The sequence below is a fragment of the Natator depressus genome, chromosome 1, assembly GCF_965152275.1.
Source record: "Natator depressus isolate rNatDep1 chromosome 1, rNatDep2.hap1, whole genome shotgun sequence".
In the NCBI taxonomy this organism is placed as follows: domain Eukaryota; kingdom Metazoa; phylum Chordata; order Testudines; family Cheloniidae; genus Natator; species Natator depressus.
In genome coordinates, this window is record NC_134234.1 from 254,569,189 (window position 1) to 254,594,119 (window position 24,931).

Genomic DNA, 24,931 nt, shown 5'->3' on the forward strand with positions numbered 1-24,931 from the left:
ATTCACATGGTGGGTGTCAGTAGGGGCATCCCTTCCTGCTATCTTGGGGCTGGACTGTGACTCAGGACTAACTGCTATCAAAGACGACTTTCTGTCATGGAGTTCGGGATGCAGTCCAGACCAGACAGGTGTTGTGTTACCTCCTACCCTGTAACTCCCTGCCTGGGACGTTCATAGTTAGCAACACGCGTGCATGTCACACCCTGAGTGTCTCTGTATAGCTGTAGCCCTGATCCAGCAGCTCTAACTCCAGCAGCCTGCCAGCAACAAACCAGTCACATTCCCTGGTCTCTACCCACCTAAGTTACTACCCGCAGGGTGACCCCAACACCTTACCAGTCCTGAATTTTCCCAAAACCATGCGCTCTACAATGTCCAGCCCTGTCCTGGACAGTTCAGAGAAATAATATGATTCTTTTGTTCTTCTGAAGACACAAAAGCACTAACACAAAGGCATTAACTTAACTGGGGTAAATACATCCTTCCCTTTAAACACAGCGCTGAGTTGGTTTATAAGAAAAATAAAAAAAATTATTATCAAAATAGGCAGAGGATTAACTGAGTTCATGCACAAGGAATGACAACAGAAAGCATTACAAGTAAAACAAAACAAAACAATGCTTCTAAAAGTCTAGAACTTAATCTAGCTAGATACAGGCTTTGTTCAAGATGGTTTCTCTCACCAGTCATTCTTCTTCCCAGTCATGGCTGACTTTCCCTCAGTTGGGATCTTCCACAGAAGAACAAGAGGCTGGTTTCCCTTGTCTTCCTAGGCTTAGGCAAAGCTCTTTCACCTGTTTCTCACCTACATTCAGTTTCCAGACACTTCAACCCCCACATTGGTTGAAGGACCCATCTTTCTCAGCTTGCAAGAAGAGCTCTCTTCCCTTGTGTCTGCCTAGTGAGGGATAACCTAGGGGTTCTCTGCCCCTCCTTTTATAGTCCAGTAAACGTTTGAAAGCATCTCTCTCAAAGTTCATTGACTTTGCTTCAGGATGACTTCATGCTGTTGTTCCCTTCCTGAGGTCTTCCGACCCCCCTGCTAAATTCTCTGTAAATGGGGCTTCCGTTGTTTTTGGCCACACCCTTGCTTAATTTCTTTGGAGACAGGTAGATAGCTGTGACATTCAATCCCTCCTGTCTGGGAGAGACCTGTTTCTCCCTTTGGGTCACTGAATTTAAAGCATAATATCATTAAGTATCCATATTTCCTCAGATACCATTAATATACACATTTCACAATTATATTAATCACCAGCGTGATACTAGCTTTCAAAAAAGACCTCACTCGATACACTTTTATAACACAGTAAGATTGTACACAATCAGCATCACTTGAGAGGCAGCCTCCCGGTTTTTACTGACCAGTAAACCTTTGCAACGTATTCTTTGAAAAGTAAAACCCAGACCAAGTTTCTCTCTCCTGCTGGGACACAGATGCCACATCATCTCCTCCCTGACTTGTTGGCTTGATAGCTTTGTTCACCTAATATGTAAAAAATAGACCTTCACTGTCTTTGCCTGAAGTCCCGGCTAGTCAGAGAACCAGCTACACATCAGTGTGTCTAATGTGCTTACTCACTGCTTGCCAAACACATTTTAAGAATATAAATCTAGGGCATATTCATAACTTTTTGTACACACCCCATGTATACATCATGTAAAAATATTAATGATCAGTGAGTTATTACTTTTCCAATGATAGCCTGCCTGACACCCTTTAGATACAGACTATAACCATAGTGAGTTGGAGTACACTGAATTGGTCAGGCCATCTGAAACCCATCACCTGCTACCAGTGAGCCCCTTGCCTTCTGGCACTGGGCTGCTCTTAGGGTCACACCTCCCCCCTTACAAAGTTGCAGGCAGGTTAGCCACTGGCTGACCCAGACACAGCAGGTCAGGGCCCTCTCTCCTGGACAGGGCATCTACCACGATATCTCCTTTGCCCTTTATACAGAAGAAACCTGTGTTGTCACCTTCATCTGTTTGTAGTCTCCAGGACAGAATAGCAGCGAGAATCCATAATTACACCTACCGAGGAGTTACAAACATTTCACAGTGACATTAATGACCAGTGTGTTATTACATTTTACACGATATATTACAAGTTACCTTTTAAATAATCTTACACCTCATACACTGGAGTCAGGCTGGAGTATGTCAGGCCTGACAAGAGTTGCTGACACACCGTACTGAACCACAAATGGGTGTCTGTGTCACACCTTCCCTGCTCCGGAACCCTCTTAGGGAGAATGTCTGTGGTATGGAGTTAATTCCCCCGACACCTTACCTCCCCTCCCCAAGGGCACTGTTCTGGTGCCCGTCTGTCTGTGACTAAAACTTAATCCCCCTCAAATCCCCGTTCCCACTCACTGAACATGTTGTCCCCTTGCCAGATTGTCTGTGACAGAGCTAATCCCTCTGAAGTCCCTTCAACCTTCCTGGACTTCTATCCCACTGCTACACTATTAGCATCTCACAGCTAATCCTTTTATCTGACCCCATTGTCCTGCTCTGTGACTGGGGGCTGATCCCCTTGACCCCGCTGTCCTGGTCCTGGACTTCTCTGTGACTGGGGCAGAGCCAATCCCCCTCGCCCCACTGCCCTGGTGCTGGACTGTCTGTGACAGGGAGGGGGGCTGATCCCCCTGAAATGGTCCTTCGAACCTAGATTATTCTAGCAAGTTTTTTTTTTGACACAGTTCCCATCTGATCACAGACCATACCCCCACCCCCCGAGGCCACTTCCTATACCATGTTTCTAGAACACTTGGGAGTGGGGGCCTTACCCCCCCTTGCAGGCTCAGTCTACAATGGGGCAGGTCCCCTCTCCTCTGGCTCCCTTGGCTTTTTCAACCATGTCTGCAGTTTTCCCCAGCAGCAAGACAGAAAAGCAATAAAATGAAAAACGCAGTCAGCCGAAGCACAAGATTATGCAGAAATTAGAGATGGAAAAGGCCTCTTAAGTCACATCCTCCTGACTCTACACCAAGGCAGGACTGTTCCCCGCAGTATTTTTCACCTGCCTATCTTTAATTGCCCCAAGCGATCACGTCTCCAACGCGCCCCCTGGGAGACCCTTCCGTAGCCTAACCGAGCCTCATGGCAGGAAGTGTTTCCTGACAGCCAGCTGAAATTTTTCCCCTTTGCTCAGTTTCATTCCATTACTCCAATTTACACCATCTTGCACCACCTTAAATAATTCCTCTCCCTCCTTGGTGTTTCCACCTCTTCACTGTGTGCAGACTGTTATCGTGTCATCGTTTAGCCAAGCTCTACATATTTAGTGCATTTAATCTTAACTCATAAATCAGTCCCTCCAGCCCCTTAAACATTTTTGTGGCTCTTCTCTGAATTCACTCCACTTTGTCAACATCCTTCTGCTAGCGAGGCACCCAGGACTGAGCGCTGTTTTCTAGGCGGGTCTCACTAGAGCAGTGCAGAGAGGAACTATTAGCCACTCGCTCCAGGGCATGTCGTCTCTGGATGTTGTCATATACAGACACCATGAGAGCTAGCTCATTACATACAGCTGGCACCAGGGAATAGAATTCAAGAGCTTTATCTTTTGAAGCACAAACTCTCTGCCCAGGGAGTTAAAGAAGCAGAACAGGAGCTCTGTCAGGAAAGGGAGTTGATATACACCTGGGCAAGACTGATCAAGTCTAGGAGGGGGCAGTGGTTCATACACACGTGCCAGTACAAAGAGTAGCTCACAACCCTGGGTTTAGCAGGCCAATGCTCAAACCACTGAGCTGTCCCTCCCCCCAATAACTAGCTCACTTAGTTCATCCAGGAGAGAGGACCTCAGATACCCCAACAACTCTAAAACAGTCCCAGCACACAAGCCACAGAAAGAACTGATGTGAGCCCTGACATATCCCAACTAGCCAAGCGGACACAATCAGGGTAAGAGTTTGTATGTCTAGAGCACTGTCCGTCCAATGATCTCAAAGCACGTCACACACATTAGCTTGTACCAATAGTCATTAATGAAGTACAATATGTGAGTGTTAGGCCCATATTTCAGCTATGGAAACTGAGGCACAGAGCGATGATGTGACTTGCCAAAGCTCACATAGGACAGCAGGGGCAAAGCCAGGACTAGGACCCAGGTATTCTTACTCCCAGCCCTCACACCTCACCCACAAGACAGGCCACCCACCAAAACCAAACACCCACACACGTGCCAGAGAACAAGCCAATATACGTATGTGCAGTGAATAGTCACTGCTCCTCCTCTACATTGGTACCCACCAGCACAGACACAACAATGCCGATAACGGCAACTTGCATTTATATAGACACTTTAACTCAAAACTCACCGAGTGCTCTACTAAGATGAACCCATCCATGCCCCTCTGGATAAAATCTCTCCTATGAGAACCCTGACCTCAAAATTGTTCTTCCCAACCCTGGTAACCTTGTGCTTTTCTATAGGTTCAACAAAGCTTCTTCCTGATTAAGTTCTCAGAATGCCTGAGATTCTTCAGATTTCAGCATGGCTGGACAAGACTCACTGGGCCTGAGGCAGAGCCCAGTAATAGGAGATACATCCCCCATCACTAGCTGGAGACTGGGATGGAGGGGTCTTTGGACTCAGTTTCCAACATATTAGATTATGCAAGGTATGGCTAAATAGATAGATCTGGGTTTTCATACCATATTCATCACCATGGTATCGGATACCATTCCACATTTAGAGTGCTATTTAGCAACAATACCTTCCCAACCCAGGGCCACCTGTAGTATTAATTATCTTTGTGAGTACTGATGACCCCAGTGTAAACCCTAAGATCATTAACACCAGACTAATGGTTGATCACCTTGTTTCCCCCTAAAATACCTTGGGCCCAAGTCCCATCCCTCCTCCATACATCAGCCAGGCAGAGATTTCACTGTCTTTGAGTTTCTGTTGACTGGTATGTGTGGAGCACATAAAGCCAGTCTCCTCAGTATTAGAAAATTATTTTATGGATTCCATCTCTTATGTATTTTTACAGTTCTCCTCACTGTAGTACGTGGGCATCTTCCAAACCCCCATGACTCATGAGGTAGGTAAGTATGTTAATTTTCATCTTATAAATGAGGAACTAAGGCACAGATAAATTACAGTAGAACCTCAAAGTTACAAACACCAGAGTTACGAAGTGACCAATCAACCACATGCCTCATTTGGAACTAACTGGAAGTATGCAATCAGGCAGCAGAGACCAAAAAAAAATCCCATCACAAATACAGTACAATAGTGTTTTAAAACATAAACTACCAACAAAATAAAGAGAAAGTTTTAAAAAAAGATTTGACAAGGTAGGGAAACTATTTATGTGTTTGTTTCATTTTAAGATGGCTAAAAGCAGCATTTTTCTTCTGCATAGTAAAGTTTCAAAGCTGTATTAAGTCAATGTTCAGTTGTAAACTTTTGAAAGAACAACCATAACATTTTGTTCTGAGTTATGAACAATTCGGAGTTATCAACAACTTCCATTCCTGACATGTTCGTAACTCTGAGGCTCTACTGTAAGTGACATGCCTGACATCACCTAAGGAGTAAGTGGTAGAGGTGAGAATTAAGCCCAGGTCTTCTGAAGCCTAGTGCAATGCCCATAACCACAAGACCATCCTTCGCCTGAAGCTCCCAACTGGCTATCCTACCTGTCATTCCTGTGACACCAAAGCCAAAGTAGCATACCTGGCTCTTTTTTGTTAGTACGTACAACATTAATCCTCTTTCATGTCGGTAGGAAAGCTCTCCCACCAGATCACCTCTGGAGAGAGGAGAGCCACTGACCTTCAACCTGGTCCCCCACCTCTGAACTCTTGCCTTTCAGCCCAACACAAGCCATTCTATAAACACCTTCTTTCTAGAAATGTGCTGCCCAGAATATTTTGTCCCTTGACACCCCAACATTCAATGTGGTGCTAGGATTCCTGTCTTTATGACCTGACTCAACATCATCACCGATTGAGGCGATGTGACTTAGTTGCAAAGCCTCATGTGAAACTGAGATTCCCTGACTGCCAGTAAGAATGCAGGCCAAAGCCAAGAAGACCATGACCATCCAGAGAATTTCAAAACGGTGGTGACCCTGCCTGGGGCTGGCCCAGGAGATTTTACCCCAGCTGCAGAAACTGAAGGATTTGTCCAGGGGATAGCACTCCCTGGTTTTTCTGCCAGCACCAGGGACATCCTGTCATCCTGGCCAGCGCTTCTGTTCTTTTGAAAAAGGAAACAAAACCATCCACACTAAATGCAATGGGGACTGCTCCCTGGACAAATGGCACCAACACCTTTCCATGTGCGATGGCTGTACTACCTCGACCCCACACTGCCACATGGTCTACAATGGGCCAGGTTCTTGTTAAAGTGAGGCATTGCTCTGGTGTGTCTTTTGTCAGATGATGGTGTGAAGTGCTCTTCTGCGTTAAACTGGCTCTGACCCAGCTGCTAGGATCTACTGGAGCTTTCGAGGATCTAAACATGCAGCTGCTACGATTTTTAATGGCTGAAATGGCTCTGATATGGCCATTAAGGTCTTCTGACTGAGCCTAAACTAGTTTTGATGAGACTGCTAAGATCTCGCCTGCCTGAACTGGCTTTGGCATGGCCTCTAAGATCTCCCATGGCATGCTCTGGGCTGCATCCATTCATGGGGGAAATGCCAAGTGGGAGAGAGGAATTTAAGCCACTTTTCACCCCTCTCATTTCTACCCTCATCTGATCAGTTTACCTATGTGAAATTAACAGTCTTCTTGTTTTAATCCCATCCTACAATCCACTCTGTATGACACAAGCTGGATTCCAATAACCCACCCAGAACCAGCCCTGCTCTTTGGCAGGTAGATCCCATGCCCCCAGTGCCTGGAGAGGTCTTCTCACCCACCCAGGCTCATCACCACGGGGTGAGGGCCACAGACACAGCCCTGCCTATAGTGCCTTAGCTGTTGGCCAGGGCTGCCAGTCCCCAGGTTTGCACCCTTGTGGAGCTGCTGCCTTGCATGTGGAGGGGGCATATAGGGGGCAATCTGTTTGATGCGGGGCTCGCCCCTCCCTCTCCTCCCCCACCGCGGCCCCTGACATCTCCTCGCCTGTGCCTTCCTGCTGCGCAAACAGGGAGGGGGCGGCGAAGGGAGGCGGGGGGCGGCGGTATTTAAATAGATTAATAATGCATGTTCCATGCAAACGAAGCTTTCCCGGGCTGTTGCATTAGCGCTGCCGGCTGGCTGCACCTCCCCCGGACCCACACCGGCGGGGGCTGCTCAGCGCAGAGCGCCGCGGTGGCCGCATCACGCCCAGGCGCCTGGGGCCCCGCTCCCCAGCGATCCCACCCCTGCCCCGGGCGTGACACAGCGCGGCGCAGGCGAGCTCCCCCCCCCGGGCATGGGCCCGGCCACCCACCTCGCAGACCGACCGCCCCAGAGCCCCGCTCAGCACCCCGGCCTCGCGGGGGAAGGGGTGAATATTGAACCACGCAGCGCTTCCCAGGCCCACCCACACGTGCATGCATGTGCTGGGCACTCTCTCCGACCTGCAGCAGGCCGGCACCCGTGGGCACTCACACGTGCACACACAGGAGGACGCATGCACGTCCCGGGGCGCCCATGCCTGCATGCATGCTGACACACATGTGCGCGGCGGCCAGCAGCCACACGCGCACACAGGAGCAGACGCACAGACAGCTCCTCCCGAGCATGTCGGCTACTGCAGCACCAGCAGATCTCTGCTGCTCTCCGGCCAGCCCCACCGTCTGTCCTGGGATGAGAATGGGATGCGTCTGGTCCCTCTCTTCTCCTCCCCTCACCCCATGGTCCAAACCAGGGGGCTGCTGACAGATACAAATGTGGGCACACTTTCTCGGGTGCAATAAACCGGCGCGCGGGCACCCTGCTCCCAGCACACACACACACACAGGCACCCGGCTCTCTGGGCTGGCCCCTGTGGCGCTGGCCAGCTGCAGGCACACACCACACATTCCCGGGGAGCCTCCTGCAGCCAGTGGAGCCTGCCAGCAGAGCACGGGGGAGGCAGGCACAGCAGCCGGAGGCTGACTTTCCCCACCCACCCAAAACATACCCCCGCCACCCACGCACTCCTGCCTCTGCAAAGAATCCCCGCCAAAGTTTGCAAAGCCACAGAGGCTGGAGAAAAGGGGGGGGGACTACATAATCTCTCTCTTGCCCCTATAGTTGCCAGCAAAAAATTAAAACCTACCCCTCTTGCTCCCGCAGGGGTTGCAACGGGGAAATCCAGCCGACCCCAGCTGCACGCCGCCGGCTCGGCAGCTATTCACGATCCCCAGGCACACGCAGAGAGACCACGGGCGTGCAACGCACGGCTCCCTCCCTCCCTCTCCTCTTCACGTGTGCTTCATCTGGCCGGCCAGCCCCTCGGAGCCGCTGCTCTTCCTTCACCTGCCCCCCTCCCCCCGCCCCAAAGCCGCGACAGCCCCGGAGAGAGATCGGAGGGGGGAGGGAGAGATGCAGAGGCGGGTTTGATCCTTCTCGCCCTAACCTGGCTGGGAGACACGGGGCGACACGAAGAGCCGGGGAGCCAGCCCCAGGCTGCATGCACAGCCGCCGCCGAGCGAGACACGTACCTGCCGCTCCAGCGGGGAGACTCTCAGACCCCTCCCGGCTCCCAGGATCGCTCGTGCAAGGGCTGGCGCTCCCGCCGCGCGCGCGCGCCTCTGTGTGTGTGTCTGTGCGCGCGCGGGGGCCCCCTCCCCCGGCCTCACCCCTTTGCACGGTGGGTTCCCCTCTCCCCCAGCTGCTTCATTGCCCCGAGGCCCAGCGGCCGGGCTCACGACCCCCCGGCCGGGCGGAGACGGAGGCTGAAGCCGGGGCGGGCGGAGACAGGCGGGGGATTGGCCGCCGCTGCAGCTGCATCCCGGGGAGCACCAGGCAGAAGGGGCTGTGGTGACATTTAAACCGCCAGTGATTACTTCGGCCCGGGCTCTGGGGCGAGGCGACGCTGCTGCTCCCAGCCGGGCAGGCTGTGACAAGCGAAGGTCTGTCTCCCCTGGAGCTAGCGCCCAGGCTGCACCGCCTTGCCCAGCCACAGCTCCGGTGCACACAGGTAAGGGGGTGGGCCTCCGTTAGATATGTTGAAACACACACATGCACCAGCGGCTGGGAGATTACCCCCTCCCCTCACACGATCGCACACATGCAACAGCTGGTGGGAACTACACCCCTCCCCTCATACGATCGCACACATGCAACAGCTGCTGGGAGACTACCCCCTCCCCTCACACGAGCGCACACATGCACCAGCTGCTGGGAGACTACCCCCTCCCCTCACACGATCGCACACATGCACCAGCTGCTGGGAGACTACCCCCTCCCCTCACACGATCGCACACATGCACCAGCTGCTGGGAGACTACCCCCTCCCCTCACACGATCGCACACATGCAACAGCTGCTGGGAACTACACCCCTCCCCTCACACGATCGCACACATGCACCGGGTGCTGGGAACTACACCCCTCCCCTCACACGATTGCACACATGCACCAGCTGCTGGGAGACTACCCCCTCCCCTCACACGATCGCACACATGCAACAGCTGCTGGGCATGCACATACATAGCTGCTGAGACACTATCATTCCCCATACACACAAGCACAACAGCTACAGGGAAATCATCGTATCCCTCACACAAACAGACACACACAAGTGGTGTAGAAAAATAATGCCTGCCTCCAACCCCCTGCCCTTCCACACCTAGATATATGCAGCAGCAGAAAGGAAGATAGCTCTGTTCCTCACACTCACAAACACCACAGCTGTAGAAAAACTGGCCACTCTCTGAGACACAAACACACACAGACAGACACAACATCTGCAAAGAAACTCCTCATGTCTTTCGCCCAAACACACACATGCAACAATGGAAGGGAAATGGTCCAAGTCCCTCAAACGCAGCTGCAGAGAAACTGCTCACATCTCCTTCTCCCAACACACACATGCACACAAACAACAGCTGGAGTGAAACCAGCAGCTATGCACAAATATAAACACACATACAACAGCTTCTGGGAAACTACTCCTCTCTCTGTCTCTCTCTCTCACACACACACACACAGAAGCTGATGGGAAACAACTGACATCACACACAAAAATGCAGCAACTGTAGAGAAACTACCCTGTTGATCAAACATATCCGCACAAGCATATGAAACAGCTATGTTATTAATTATTATTATTTGTATTGTAATATTACCAAGGCACCCCAGTCATGGACTCGGAGCCCATTGTGCTAGGCCTGGCTAAACAGAACAATAAGATGGTATAACTACTCCATCTATCAAACACACACACACACAAGTGTGGGAACAACTATAGAGAAACTCTCTCCTCTGTTATAATAATAATACTTAGCTCTTTTCATCTATCGATCGCAAAGTGCTTTGCAAAGGAGGTCAGTATCATTATCCCCATTTTACTGTTAGGGGAAACTGAGGCATAGAGAAGTAAAGTGACTTCCCTGAAGGTAAGCAATTAGGCCAGTGACAGAACCGGGAATATAACCCACATTTCCTGACTCCCAGTCCAGTGCTCTATACACTAGGACACACTTCCTCTCTCTCTCACACGCACACACATACACATACACAAAACTACCCACATCCCTCCCAGTGGCACTAATTATGGAGGGCTGGGCGGCGAGGTTTTTACATTTGCTCAGAGTTCCACGGGGTAGAGCCAGGGTGGGGCCAGGGCCCAACCACTTTTAAGAAGTGGTCCAATACTAAATCAGAGCTACTGCTGCCGGAGTGGTTCAGAGCATCACTCCGGCTGTGTGGTTGCAACACTACTGAAATTTGACCCAGCCGCCCCATCTCTCAGACATACACAAACACAGGCAACAAGTGTAGAGAAAATAGCCCTTTCCTTTACTCTCAGATTCAAAGTTGCAGGAAAAGTAGCCCCAGCCCTCACATATGCAATAGCTGCAGAAAAGCTATTCTTTCTCCCATACACAAAACACACTAGTACCCCAGTACTAGGGAAACCAACTACCTGCACTCCACACACATATTGCATTGGCAATAGCCTCAAGGAATAATTGTATCTCTCTCTCTCACACACACACACTCTCTCTCACTCTCTCTCCAGCTTCAGGAAAACTACTTTATCTTGCCCAGCCACAACTGTAGGAAAACCACCCACAGTGCACACACACAGACTTGAGAATCCAAGGGACTATGAATGGACAAGATATATTACGCCCCATCTGGTCCATCCCCTGGTCCAGTGCAGAATTCTTCCCTGCAATATATTCTTCACGGCTTTGTCCGCTGCATTTGTAAATGTCCGTGGGGGATTATCCCATGGCTGAATAGAATATACACATTAAGAATGTTTTCCACACCTTCGACCTAAGTCAGCTGTAGAGACAGTCCCTCTCCCAGTTCATCACCCAATAAGCAAGGCCTTCTCCTCTCCCCTGTCCACTACCACCATTAGTAGCCTAGCCTTCCAGACATCCCTCAGCGCTCAGTTTCGTAAACGTCGCCCTCCACGAAGATCAGTAAGCAGACAAGGGTGTAGGGTCTGGGCCCCATTAAGGCATCTGTATGACACTCTGGAGAAGGGGGGTTGAAGTAGCCCCAGAGAGCCCCCTCAGGGTGTTTGGGGAGGGAAGGTGCAAGCCATTCCCAAAGGAGCATGAGGGGAGGAAGTCATTCACCCTATCTCCCCCCACCCCACACACACACACTTCTTGATCCAGGTGTGACCCCATGAGTGGGAAGGGGGAGGGGAGGAAAGTGGCTGTATGCACAGGGTAATCTGCCTTTGGAGCCTGGTGAGTGGTGGCAGGGGAAGGGGTCACATTGAGAGGGATTCTGATCACCATGCCAGCTGAGGTCTCTCTCTCCCTCCCTCCCTCCCTCCCTCCCTCCGTCTGTCCCAATCCCTCATCCCGGGGCTGCATTCCGAGTCCCTGCTCTGCAAGGGAAAGAAGGAGGGACCCATGAGGAGGCCAGGCTCAGCCTCTCGCTGCAGTCAGAATCTCTCCACTGATCTATAATGCGGTGAGCAGTGACAGATTGATTTTACAGCTCTCCTTGGAGCCGGCCGCTGGCCCTGGGCGTGGGATGAATCAGCTTTCTCTGGGCCTTGGCTTTTAGTTCATTATTTTCTCTGAACCTCCCTCGCAGGCAGCTGGAGAGAAAGAGAGAGGGAGAAACACAAAGTTGGCGGAAGGGGTTTTTTGGTTGGACGTTCCCGCACTCACAGCGTGGGGCAGGGACTCCAGAAGGTGGGAAAGAAGAGGGAGGGAGAAGGGAAGGGCCTGTTGTCCATTACACTGGTACCTTGTTCTGCACCTGCTGCCCTGTTCAAAGAAGCCAGGTCCATTTTACACGACTAACTAGTTGCTCCATGTACACTGTTTGGGAGATGGAAAGCACTACATAGGGCTAAGTAGTATTCATGATGATGATGATACCAGAGCCTTATTCTGCACTGAATGGAGCCTGGGTCTATTTTAATGTTACCAGTACTGGGTTCTGCAACATAGAGATTGGGTTCATTTGGCATAGTGCCAGTACCAATTGCTGCCCTAACAGCCCTGTACATAGAGGCCGGTTCCAATGACATGTTGCCGGCACTGGCAGACGGAACGTCGTCCCCTTGGCACGTCTACGGGATTGCTGACTAGCAGGGGCTCACAGGTGAGTTGAGTTGGAGAGTTCTGTGCCCTAGAAATCAGCTCCCAGGGGCAGGGGTGGCAGGTTTGTAGAAATTTTGGTGGTGCCCAGAACCCGCCCCCGCCCAAACTCCGCCCCCCACCTGCCCAAGGCTCTGGGAGGGAGTTTGGGTGGGGGAGGAGGCCTGGGGTGTAGGCCCTAGGCTAGGGCAGGGGATTGGGGTGCAGGCTCTGAGAGGGAGTTTGGGGATGGGAGAGGGTGCAGAGGGAGGGGGTGTGGGATGAGGGCTGTGGGGTGTGGCTGCAGATGAGGGGTTTGGGATATGGGAGGGGCTCAGGGCAAGAGTAGGGGTGTAGGGGGTGAGGGCTGTGTCTGGGGGTTTTGGGGGGTTAGAGAGGCTAGGGGCTCAAGCAGAGGGTTGGAGTGCAGGGGGATGAGGGCTATGGCTGGGGCTGGAGATAGGGGTTTGTGGTGTTGGAGGGGGCTCAGGGCTGGGGCAGAGGGTTGGGGTGCGGGGGGATGAGGGCTCTGGCTGGGGCTGGAGATGAGGGATTGGGGGTGTTGGAGGGGCTCAGGGCTAGGGTAGAGGGTTGAGGGTGCGGTGGGAGGGTGAAAGCTCTGGCTGGAGGTGTGGGCTCTGGGGTGGGTCAGGGCTGGGGATGAGTTTGGGGTGCAGGCAGGCTGCTCCGGGACAGGGGCCAGAGAGGAGGACTCCCCCCAGCCCTTTCCCTGCCGGCACCAGCAAGCTCTGGGGGAGGAGCCCCCCTTTCCCGACCCCCCAGCAGCACACTCACCCCCACCACTGTCACTGCATGTGCTCCTAGGGCCCCTCTCAGGTCCAGGAATCTCCCTCGCCTCCCCCGTGGTGGGAGCCAGGGGGGTGCTGCGTGCGCCTCCGCCCCTGCTGTTGCCCCTGACTGTAGCCTCACTGGGGGTGAGGGATGGGGCTGCCTCCTTGCCCAGCATGGGGCAGGAGTGGTGACTGCGGGCGGAGGGGCCCCCTGTGCTGGTGGAGGGTCCCACCGGAAAAGGGAAGGGTGTGAGGTGCAAGGGCAGGCTCAGAGTCAGGGTGCCCCGGCAGGGGAGTGGGGGGCACTAGGACCCTGCGGCAGCAGTTGCTGTGGAGAGGCAGCATGGAAGAGGCAGAGGCAGGGATGCTCTGCTCCGGGGCCGGGGCGGCGCGTGGGGGGCTCCCAGGGGCAGCAAGAGGCGGCCGGGGGACACTCGGGGGAGGTGCGGGGGGGCAGCAGGGGGGGTCAGGGGGGACACCCGGCCCCAAATATTGGTGAAGCTGGGCCCCTGGGCTCTGAATATTGCTGGTGCTAAGGCACCACGTGGAGATATAACTCGCTGCCCCTGGCCAGGGGTGGGCATGGCACTGCTGGCATTGGCCAAATTACCCTTCGCAATCTGAGCCAGCCGGACTCATCGCTCAGTCCATGCAAACCCCACTCAAGAGGAGAGTAATAAATCCCACTACCCAGTCTGAAGGGGCAGGATGGGGTCAGGTTTTCAGATGTGTACCCAGGAGCATCGTGTACCTCCAGAGCCGGGAGGGAGCCATCAGGACCCTGCACGGAGCCATGGATTTGTGCAGGACGAGGGGCTCTGGGTGACGTATGCCTAATGGGAGGCAGGCACAGTTAGATATCTAACGGAAGATAGGGTTATTCCGCTCTCTGTCCCCAGGCTCCATGTAATGAATTGGAGTTGATCTCTGCTACGTCTGAATCTGAGTCTAGACCCACTGCTTAAAAGACATGTCAGAGCTGCCTATGGGCTCTAGGGAATGTCACCCTGATGGGACACACGCCTCCCACCTGCCTTGCAGGAGAGAGAGAGGAGAATCCTACCTCCAGTTCATTCCATTCCAGCTTTCTTCCCACTCATGGCTCCCCCGTCAGACCCCACCCATTCTTCCCTCTGCTGGGGTGAAAGAGGAGCTTGGCCCCAATGTTCAGTCTATCCCAGGCTTCTCCTTCATACCCTGCTCTCTGAATGGGGATGGAGCCCTGGGTGAGACACAGGCTGCCTCTGATCCTGGCATGTCCCAGGGCCTCCTTGGAGGGGACAGATTCCTGGACTTACAGGGAGGAATGAGGGTATCCCGTGGAAGAGAGGAAAAGGAGTGGAGCTGGAGTCACAGGGAGCAGCTATACAAAGGGAGCTATGATATCATTATGGTGGTTGCACCAATCCCAGGCAGACAGCTTTCCACATCAATCCCATTCCCCCCCCCCCCCCCGCCATATCTCCATCCTCCCCACCCCACCTCGCAAATGCCTGTTGACCTGCACACCATGTTTCAATCACCCCCTTAGGGGACAGCTGGACAGGGATGAGAAAGAGGCCTTCAAGACAGACGGACAGACTTGTGTACTTCAAAATCAAAAGTCCTTTTGATCTTCAAAGATCAATGGGAGATGAGACAGAGGAGGGTGGGGAAAGAGGTGGCAGGGGGAGACAGAGAGAGTGAGGTTTCCTAGATTTCTACCCCAGTGAGAGGAAGAGAGACAGCACATTCCATCTCATCCACTTTGGGTAATCTTTTAATCTCTTCTGTTTTAATCTTTCACGTCAGGAATGAGATAAAATAAATATTAAAAAAGAAAAACCCACAGTTGGAATGGGGGAAGGAGGAGACAGACAAACAGACAGTGTATCCTTTCCAGGCCTTCTCTCTCCTTCCCTCCCTTTCTCCACTGTCAAGCAGGAGCCTGATTCAAGGCAGTGTGGGATAGTGGACCGAGCATCTAACTGACAGGACACCTGAGATCATGGCAGTACCATTGACTCACTGTGTGGTGTTGGGTAAGTCCTCACACCATTCTGTGCCTCAGTTTCCCCAACTTTTTGAAGGGCTGTGGGAGCAGGAGATGAGAAGCAGTAGATGTGGGAGCAGTAGATGTTGTTAGTTGGATTTCAACCCTCTCATGAGCTGAGGGAGAGAATAACAAATGAGCCCACAGTGAGCCATAGGGAAATAATCCCAGCCAGTGTGGCCCATGGAGGGGAGGAGAGTGGGGGCATCATCAATTCCCAGGGCAGAGCTGGGAGATGGAGATTATGATGTGAAAAAGTCATGGCCCCTCCCCACCTTCTCCCATAGCTAATGTCAAAGGATCCAGTCCTGGCTCCCATTGAAATCAACAGCAAAACTCCCATCCGTTTCAAAGGCAGCAGGATTGGACTCTCGTTTATTTCTTCTGTGCCCTTTCTAGGCTATTGATTGACCTGTGTTTAGTGAGAGAAAGCTAAGATATTAAATGAGACATTTGTTTAACAAAAATATAGATCCCAGAAGGAAAATTGAACAGACTTCTATAGCACAGTAATAGATGCAGTCAAAAAACCAGAGAAAGAGAGAGAGAGAATCTTCCTATATGCATGGAAAGTGCTCAACACGTAGTAATGATGGTAATGCAATTATTATTAGATTTATACAAAAATATTGAAGGCTACAGATTTCACTGTCACAAATTATCAAAACAAATAACATTATGAATATTTTACATATCTATCTCCCTTATATACAGTCCTAGCCTATAGAATGTCACTTACTAACCCATGGATCATAAATATTCTAAAGAACCTAAAATTGATACAGTATAAAATAGTAACTTGACGACAGACTCCACTTAATTAGAGCAGGGCCACAGGGATGCTGAACTGGCCTCGTGAACTCATATACCATGGGTAGTTCCTCCCTCTCTCTGTTAACAAATTAGCCCTTCAGCTGCTGCACTGAGATGACAGCTGCTTCCCTCTTGGTGTTTGATCCTGAATGGTGCTGAGCACTTGGGGTGAGATCCTGGCCCCGCTGATGCATATGGGAGTTTTGGCATTGCCTTCAGTAAGGCCCTCGGACTGTGCTCCAGCAGAGCACTCGAGCCTGCACAGGAACAGTTCCACTGAAGTCAACAGGACTGTTTGTGGGCATTGTTGGGTTGGGACCAGAGTGCTCAGCTCTTTGAGGATGGAGCCCTCAGTGTCTGGCTCAAAGCCCATGCCAGGTGAATGCAGTGTAAAGGGGGTTTCCACTGGTGTTGGGTGAATAATGCAAATACCTTTAGGCAGCTATTCAGGCAACGCTTTCTGTGGATCCGCTTGGCCATATCCATGCCCCTTTCACATTCACTTTCCATAAGAGCTTGAGCAATAACGTTTTGCTCACAAAAATGTTGGCAGAATATGAATTTCAGAGTTGCAGCTGGTGTGAATACCATGGAGACCAAAATGTCTGTTCACACACAAGTACCTTCACCAGAAATGCTTCTTGCATCTTCACTCAAACAGAGAGCAGGAAAAAATGCATGTGACTTATCTGACCAATCACAACTCAGCAATGTGGTTTGACTGGGGGATATTTGCAATCAACCTAACGAATGCAAGAAAATTGAAATAACATATAAATTGTGATCTGCAAGCAGAAAAAGAGGTTCCATTGGTTGAATGAATTATTCTTAACAATTAGTTGCTCACCTCTGCTTTCAGGATTCCAGAACTTAACAGAACGAGTCAAACTGGAAATATGGCCAGGAACTTATTAAAGGTTGCTCTTACTTCTTAGTCCAAACCTCATCTTCTGTTGTTTGTTACCATACTTCCTTACATCCTATCCATCTCATGCCTATTACTATCTATCCATCCATCTATCAGGCGCCTGTCACTGGTACCTATGCAGCGCTCTCACCTGGTATCTCATCCAACTCCCACTGAAGTAACAGGGAGCCTTGCCATTGCCTTTAATGGGAATTGGATTGGGCCTCCTGGCCCTTTTCCCATAATTCCCCTCTCCAGTCCCTCCACCTGCCCTGCAATCTCCACCCAGCAGAGTTCCCCACCCTTTACTCCCTGAGGGCCACACTTTTGCCTTCACTTCCAGAATGCCAATGGATAAAGAGAATCTAATCTCCCAGCCGACCCCATCTCCGCCCCATCGATAAGGCAGGAAGATGGCTTTAATGAGGAACAATTTGCTATTCAGTAGGTCCTTAATTAATATTAAAATCTAAGGCAGGTGTTGAGTTTTAATTTTAAATCTTCTCTCTTTTTTTTTTACATTTATTTCACCTTGTTAGCGCATTTGTGATTTAGATGCAGTTTCCTCTCTCCACCGTGCTTAATGAGTCGCAGGCTTTATTCCCTCTCACTCTTGTCCTCATGGGAGCATGCTTTGATTTTCTAGTGGGTGCATGAAAACACAGATTAAAGCAATTAGACAGAAATAATCTTAGGGAGAGGAGAGAGAGAGATCCAGAGCGCCTAATTATATCATTTTAATCAAGACACAATTATGCAGAGACTTTTATAGATGATAAATTAGCCAAACTCCAAAGGCAAAAAAGTATCATTTTAAATACTGTGCATTGCGCCTGTTGTTTCCTCTTTTCAAACTTTCCTGAACTGGATTTCTAGGGCTCATCTGTCCTGGGTTCTGGAGGCAGCCTGTGGGAGAGGGAGGCGAACCAAAACTGAATTTCAGTGCTCACTGAATTTGTTAGCATTTTACTGATTAGCTGAGGAAGTTGTGTCTGCTAACAGGCCACCGTTTACTGCAGAAGAATTCCAGCAGTTTATAAATCTCAGACAGAGCTTGGGTTTGGTAAGAAAAGACAGGGATCTGGATGCTTGCAACTTCACCATGTTTTATTTCCCCCAGTACACCCCAAAAGGATATGCCCAGCAGCTTCCTCGTAAGGATTCTGGGTAGTGTAGTCCAAGAGGCAATTTCCTGTACTACGTGTTATAATTAGAACCACCACTAGAGGGTTTCCAAAATACTGTGGGCAAGATTCCGCTCTGTGTTGCACTGTTACAAACATAGAGTAACTCCAACCAGTTTTACTCCAGTAAAACTGTGATCAGAATCTGGTACCATGAGCGCATCACTGTACAGGATGCAGCCCCCCAGAAGAGGAGGGAGAAGTGGAAATGGAATGCTTTCTGGATGCAGCCTCTAAGACTAGGAGAGCCTGAAATGGATGTCAGGGCCCACCAGGAATGGATTCCAGCCTCATCTCATGGGCAGTGAAGAAGAAGATTGTTCAGTCTCCATGGCCCATTCAATACTTGGCTTCTGCTGAGGCTGCCAAGAGAAGAATCAATCAACATCATTCATAATAGGGAACACCTGTCTACTAAAAAGAGACCCTGCCTCCTCACAAATTGAGTTTTTATTTGTATTATAGTAGCACCCTCAGTAGAGTAGAGAGATTATTTTACCTCTGCATTAGGCAGCAGTGTGAGTGCTGCTGGAATACTGTGTCCAGTTCTGGAGACCACAATTCGAGGATGTTGATAATTGGAGAGGGTTCAGAGAAGAGCCACGAGAATGATAAAGGATTCGATAACATGCCTTGTAGTGACAGATTCAGAGAGCGCAATCTATTTAGCTTAACAAAGAGAAGGCTAAGGGGTGTCTTGATGACAGTCTATCAGTATCTCCATGGGGAACAAACAGTTAACAATGGGCTCTTCACTCTAGCAGGGAAAGAGAAATGGCTGGAAGCGGAATATAGACAAATTCAGACTAGAAACAATGCAAACATTTTTAACAGTGAGAGTAATTAACCATTGGAACAACTTACCAAGGGCTGTGGTGGATTCTCCATCACTGCCAACTGTAAGAGGCTAATTAATTAAGAGGAGCTATTATCAGCAGGGGGGAAAAAATTAACGTAGGTTTGAACAGAGACTGGGAATGGCTTGGACATTACACTAATTGAATCTATTTCCCCATATTAAGTATCCTCACACCTTCGTGTCAACTGTCCGAAATGGGCCATCTTGATTATCACTTTAAAAGTTTTTTTCCCCTGCTGATAATAGCACCTCTTAATTAATTAGTCTCTTACAGTTGGTATGGGTACTTCCACCTTTTCATGTTCTCTGTATGTATAAATATCTTCTTACTATATGTTCCATTCTATGCATCCGATGAAGTGGGTATAGCCCACGAAAGCTTATGCCCAAATAAATTGGTTAGTCTCTAAGGTGCCACAAGTCCTCCTGTTCTTTTTGCTAGGTATTATTGTTTCTCTAGACCAGGTTTTACAGGTGAGCTGGTGGATCATGTTAGCTAACTCAATCTAACTAGTACCTTTAGCGGTCTAGTCAAGACTAAGGTTGTGCTTTAGCACATGCAAGCTGGCCAAGCTAGGCTGTAGCTCAACTGTGTAAGACGACTCTAGCAATAAGATCACTTCTGCGAGGGGTGCTGCGAGGCAGTACTTCTTTAACTGTCCAGTGCTTTCAGATGCTAGGAATGAAGGTGCTAGAGAATTATTAAATTCCCTCTCCACTTGCAGGCAGCTATAGTATTCTTCACTTCCTGGCCTATCTGGCTGCGCAGTGTTTCAGTGTGCTATTAAGCTGGTGCTGCTCTCCCCCAGTGACAAGTAAAGGGAGTTCTCTCTATCCATTAACTAGCTCATGAGGATGTTGTGAGGTTTGAGTCATTAGTGCCCGATTCTGCCACCCTTTCTCACTGAGTAGCATCTTACTCCGTGAATAGCTCCACTGAAACCACTGGACCCACATGTGAAGTAAGAGCTATGCAGTGTGAGTAAGGCGAGCAGAATCCAGCCCACAATATTTGTATGCACCCACCTCTGTGATGCCCGAGTGCTAATACCCGAGATGAGGTGCTTTGCATCCCAACCTAGGAGTGAAAGGCTCAGCAACCCATTCCACAATGCCCCCAAGCTGTTCCGTTTCCCAGACTGGAGTGGGTAACCCTAAGGTGAAAGGCTGTCCCTAAGATTCCATATTTACCGTACCCATCCTCAGAGCATGTGTCTGTGGATGTGTGTGTGTTTATGAATGCGATGCCTTGATTTGCCATGCCAGGGAAGTGTGATTGAATGTTTATGTGAACCAAGACTGTGTGCGGGTGTGTCTGAGCGACAGCCTGTCTCCTAGACATTTCTCTCATACCACTTGTGTTGTCTATTACTTCATCTTGCAGAAAGTCAAGTGGGTTTGCAGTCCCCCTGCCGTGACTGGGAAGATCCCTGTTCACCACCCCCTCACCCAAGAAGCCACACCCCACACCCGAGATCCAAACCACACAAACGGGCGGAGGGCCAGGGAAGGGGTAGTCGGCTTTGGGAATCTGCCTGCTCTCACAACCAAGAGCTCAGCCCTGAGGGGGCGTTGAGTAAGTAGTGGTGTTGGAGTGCCCCCTGCTGGCACTCTCGCTGGACTGCCAGCTCCTTCACAATCCTCCAAACCCTGCACACGCCCTTACACATACACACATGGTTGGTAACTCTCCTGCAGATAGTCTGGCCTCAATGTCCCTCCTTCCCCCCCTCCTCCCCACACACATTGCTACCATTACAGTCACTGCTGGATCAGTTATGCAAATGAGTCCATCATCTGGCCAACCTCATCTCTGTGACCGCAGCAGAGCCAGTGTGTGAGCGTGATGGGAAATCCTTGGAGAAGCAAGGACATAAATAGCGATAAATCTGTGTCTGCCTCTGTGTGTGTGTGCCTCTCTCTCTCTCTCTCTCTCTCCCCTACTGTTGCTGCAGAGACACAGCGGGGACTCCCAAGGACTATTTGGATCTGTTCCCAGTCTTGGATGAAGGGTCCATCCCCTCCTCTTGCCTGCCCCGTCTAATCCAAGAATAAATAAAGCCAAAGAGGCTGCACAGGGATGACCTGAGGCCTCTCCCAGGAGCCTGGGCATAATTCAGATTTCAGGCTGAGTGGTGGCAGAGGGGAGATGAAGGCCTTGCCACAGAGTATTATCCTGTCTTTATGGATGTCTCCAGGACTATGGAGGCGACATCCCTCAACTGACCCCCCAGGACCCCTTAGCAGGCCCTAAACAATGCCAGCACGCGCATGCTTTGCCTTGTCAGCCCAGCATGTTCCTTGAAGCCCCTGAAAATGTTTCCCCTGCCTGTATTCCCTGACTCTCTAGCACCACAGAGCGGAAGGGGCTGGTGCACCAGCCAGGGAGATGAGACAGTAAAAGGTCTAATGGTGAGAGCATAGGATTGGGAGCCAGGACTCCTGCATTCTAATCCTAGTTCTACTATTAAATACAAGGTCAGATTGGGCCAGAGCCTTGGACGATGTAAACTGATGTAGCTCCACTGAAGCCAGCGTGGATTTACACCAGCTGAGGAGCTGATCCGCAGTCTATTTGTGCCTCAGTTTTCCAATCTGAGGATAAAATCCTGACCTGACAGGGGCATTGTGAGGGTTAATTAGTATCATTTGGTCTCTTTGTGATCCTTGGAATTAAGGTGCTAGAGAAATGCTAAATAACAGTATTCATTATTATTAAGAACAAAACAGAATTATTATGGGTAAACAGAAAGCAGGAGTGGGGAATCTGCCTGCCTCCTGGCTCAACACAGCTGGGATTTCTTGGCCCCAGAGGAAAGTGTGGGGCTTAGAGAGACTCAGAGATAGTTCCTGCCAGGTGCTGAGCATCCTTGTCTCCTCCGAATTCCAATACCAACTGAAGGAGCTAAGTATCAGCTAGGATCAGCCCCTGACACAGCATTACCAGCTGGCATTTGAAAGGATGCAATCAAGTCAATTCAGTCCACAATTTAGGTTTGGTGAAACCCTAAACATCAATGGAAATGTTTTCAGGGATTTTCTTTTGTCAAGAAACAAACACACCTTCAGTGAACACAGTTTGCTTTCAAAAGAATACCGTTTTCCTGCAGCCTCTGCAAGCCAAACAGTGCAGGATCCTGTGAGCCTAGGAGAACTGGAGGGTGACACTGACCAGGCCTCCAATCCAGCCAAGTACTTAAGATGGCTCACAAGCAGTAGTTTAGTTTACTGGAGTGGGACTACTCCCCTGTTTAGAATTTCTCATGTGCTTAATTGCCTTGCAGGAGAGGGGCAGGCACCTAGAATCAGAAGTGAAACTGACTGCTCTGTCTTCATCCTCCCAGCTAAAAGAAATGCAAAAACTAAACAAACAGCAGCAAGGGTGGAAAGTAAATGGGATTTTTTTTTTCATTTTTAACTAGAGATGGGCCCTAACTGAAACCTCCTGTATAGACACACCAACCTGATGATGAGAAACTGGAGCAATCTCCAAGCTTCGCTCACCTCGTTTTAGGCGTACCACAGGTTCGGAAATCTGCATGGTAAAAATATAGGAATGCCAGCTTTCCAGTGCTCCCTTAAAAAGCAGCTCCCCCCAGGGAAAGCCCATCACTTTCACAAGTGACTTCTGGGCTGCACTTGAGGACGCAGTCTGTCTTGCTGAGATACTGGTGTTGAATAGCCTGGCTGTGCTGTCTTGCCAGACCCATCCACTCACCCCTCCTCCTTGGTCCTGCTGCAGCAACCTAATGCTGACTACCCTGTGGTGCCAGGGGGCTGAGGAGGGCCTTGTCATCTGCATCACAACACTGACGGGCCCATCTTTAAAGAAAGCAGAATATCAGGCCCTGAAACCATTCCAGGAGGAATGGAAAGCCAGAGAAGAGCACCCCTTCTGGATCTGTTAGGAAAAGGGACATGTAGTCTGGATCCCGTGCTGAACTCAGCACTTACGTGTTACAGTCTGCTGAACACCAGGGAGAGGGTAACTGATGGAGGGTGGGAGTTGTAGGGGCTTTTGTAAATGCCCTTGGTACTCTTGCAAATGTCCAGAAACACAGGCAAAATAATTGGTTAGCCCTGATGACAATTTTTTCCAGGAGTCCACATAAAGCCTCAGACCCAATTCTTCCCCTACAGAATAGCTACCACTGAAGTCAATAAGAGTTACGGGTATCCTGCCAGGGAGTGATCAGGACCCACTCTGGGGTGTATCTCGATTTGTATACTCTTGGAGGAAACATCTGAACTGGATTCCTGAATAGGCTGGAATGGACTCTGGGAGGAGGAACTGGATAAGACTCCGAACTGGATCCCCGTGTCCCTCTGGAATGGCCTCTGGGTGCAGAACCCTGGTGAGAGAAGACTCAGAAGGGGATTTCTGTGGCTCCTTGGCTGGAATGGACTTTGGGTACAAGTCCCTAGGTACTGTTTCACCCCTTCTGCTCCTGTAAGTGTCTGTGCAGTTTCCCACACCATTCCCCTGCTACTTGTGTGCAGGCACATATTATAATGCTGTTCAGTGAGGATTAGAGCTGTTATTAGAACCCTAGATGAATGCAGTTGATCTAATCTAATCTGCCTATCTATGGATTTTCTATAGTGCCTACCACCAAAGTCTCTAGGTGCCTGTGTCTACTCCCTTCTTGATTCCTTCTTTGTGCTGCTATTCGCCTGTATCATCCATGAGGTGTGACACTAAACTGACCGGGATGCAAGGGCTTGGCCTGAAAAATGGTTAATGCTTCTGCTATGTATTCTAGGCTTCATCCACTGTAGGAGGGCCATGCCAGATCGGCCCCCACTGGGTGTTTTGTGCCTGATCTCTGTATGCAGGACTCCAGAGCAAAGAGGCAGCTCTTTGATAAACTCACAGCTCCTTGGAAATGAGCAGCTCAGAAGGGAGGGGTGGGGAAAGGAGGAAAGAGGGAGGGGGAACAGATAAAAAGGAGATAACTATGGAAAAAGGGGAAAGAAGAGAGGCACTGCAAGGGTTAAGGAGAGAAGAGAAAACTGTGTATGTGGAGAGATGGTTATAGGAAAATAGACAGGAATCAAAAATGAGGGGAGAAGGGAAGAGATGCAGAGAAAGAGCTGACAGGGGTGAGGGAAAGAAAAATGCAGAGGCTGACAGAGAGAATGAGATAGTGAAAGACACAGGGAGCGAGAAAGAGAGGGCATTGGAGGGATTGTCTGATGTCAAATCTGATAGAAAAGAGGATTTGTCTGCAAAAAATAACCCAAATCTAAGCCGCAGCTTCAGAGCAGCTGCATATTTAGCGCCATCGACTCTGCATATTGGTTCATAAAGAGGAGCCAAAGGGCTGCAAAATGAAAGCCACTGCTGTTTAGGAAGCAAAACAAAGCAAGCAGGGATGAGTATGATGGTCCCTTCTGACCTTAAAGTCTATGAGCCCCAACTGGGTTGAATGAACCTCCAGAATGATCTAATAATGACACCAGCTGGGAGGGGATCTGCCAGGTGAGTGGGGTTAGCCACACTTGGCTGGGCTGTCCATGGTGCTGAATTGAGTTGGCTACTCAGTCTGGACTGGCCAAAAATGTAATTGGCCACCCTCCCCCTCTACGCCCCTCCGCTCACACCCGCACGCTCTTCTCTCAGAGTAAGAGGCACCAGTTAGAGGGTGCAATGCACTGAGAAGAGGCTCACACATCTGTGACGTT

General features: G+C 50.2%; 1 long non-coding RNA gene across 1 annotated transcript in view; it reads right to left on the minus strand.

Moving 5' to 3' along the window:
• The window catches only part of LOC141979368 (uncharacterized), a 163,383-nt gene extending 154,887 nt beyond the window's left edge, over positions 1 to 8,496 (minus strand). The window contains exon 1 of the long non-coding RNA XR_012636791.1: positions 8,216 to 8,496. This is a non-coding gene — a long non-coding RNA (uncharacterized LOC141979368). The remainder of the gene's footprint in view (positions 1 to 8,215) is intronic.
• Positions 8,497 to 24,931: the final 16,435 nt, after the last annotated feature.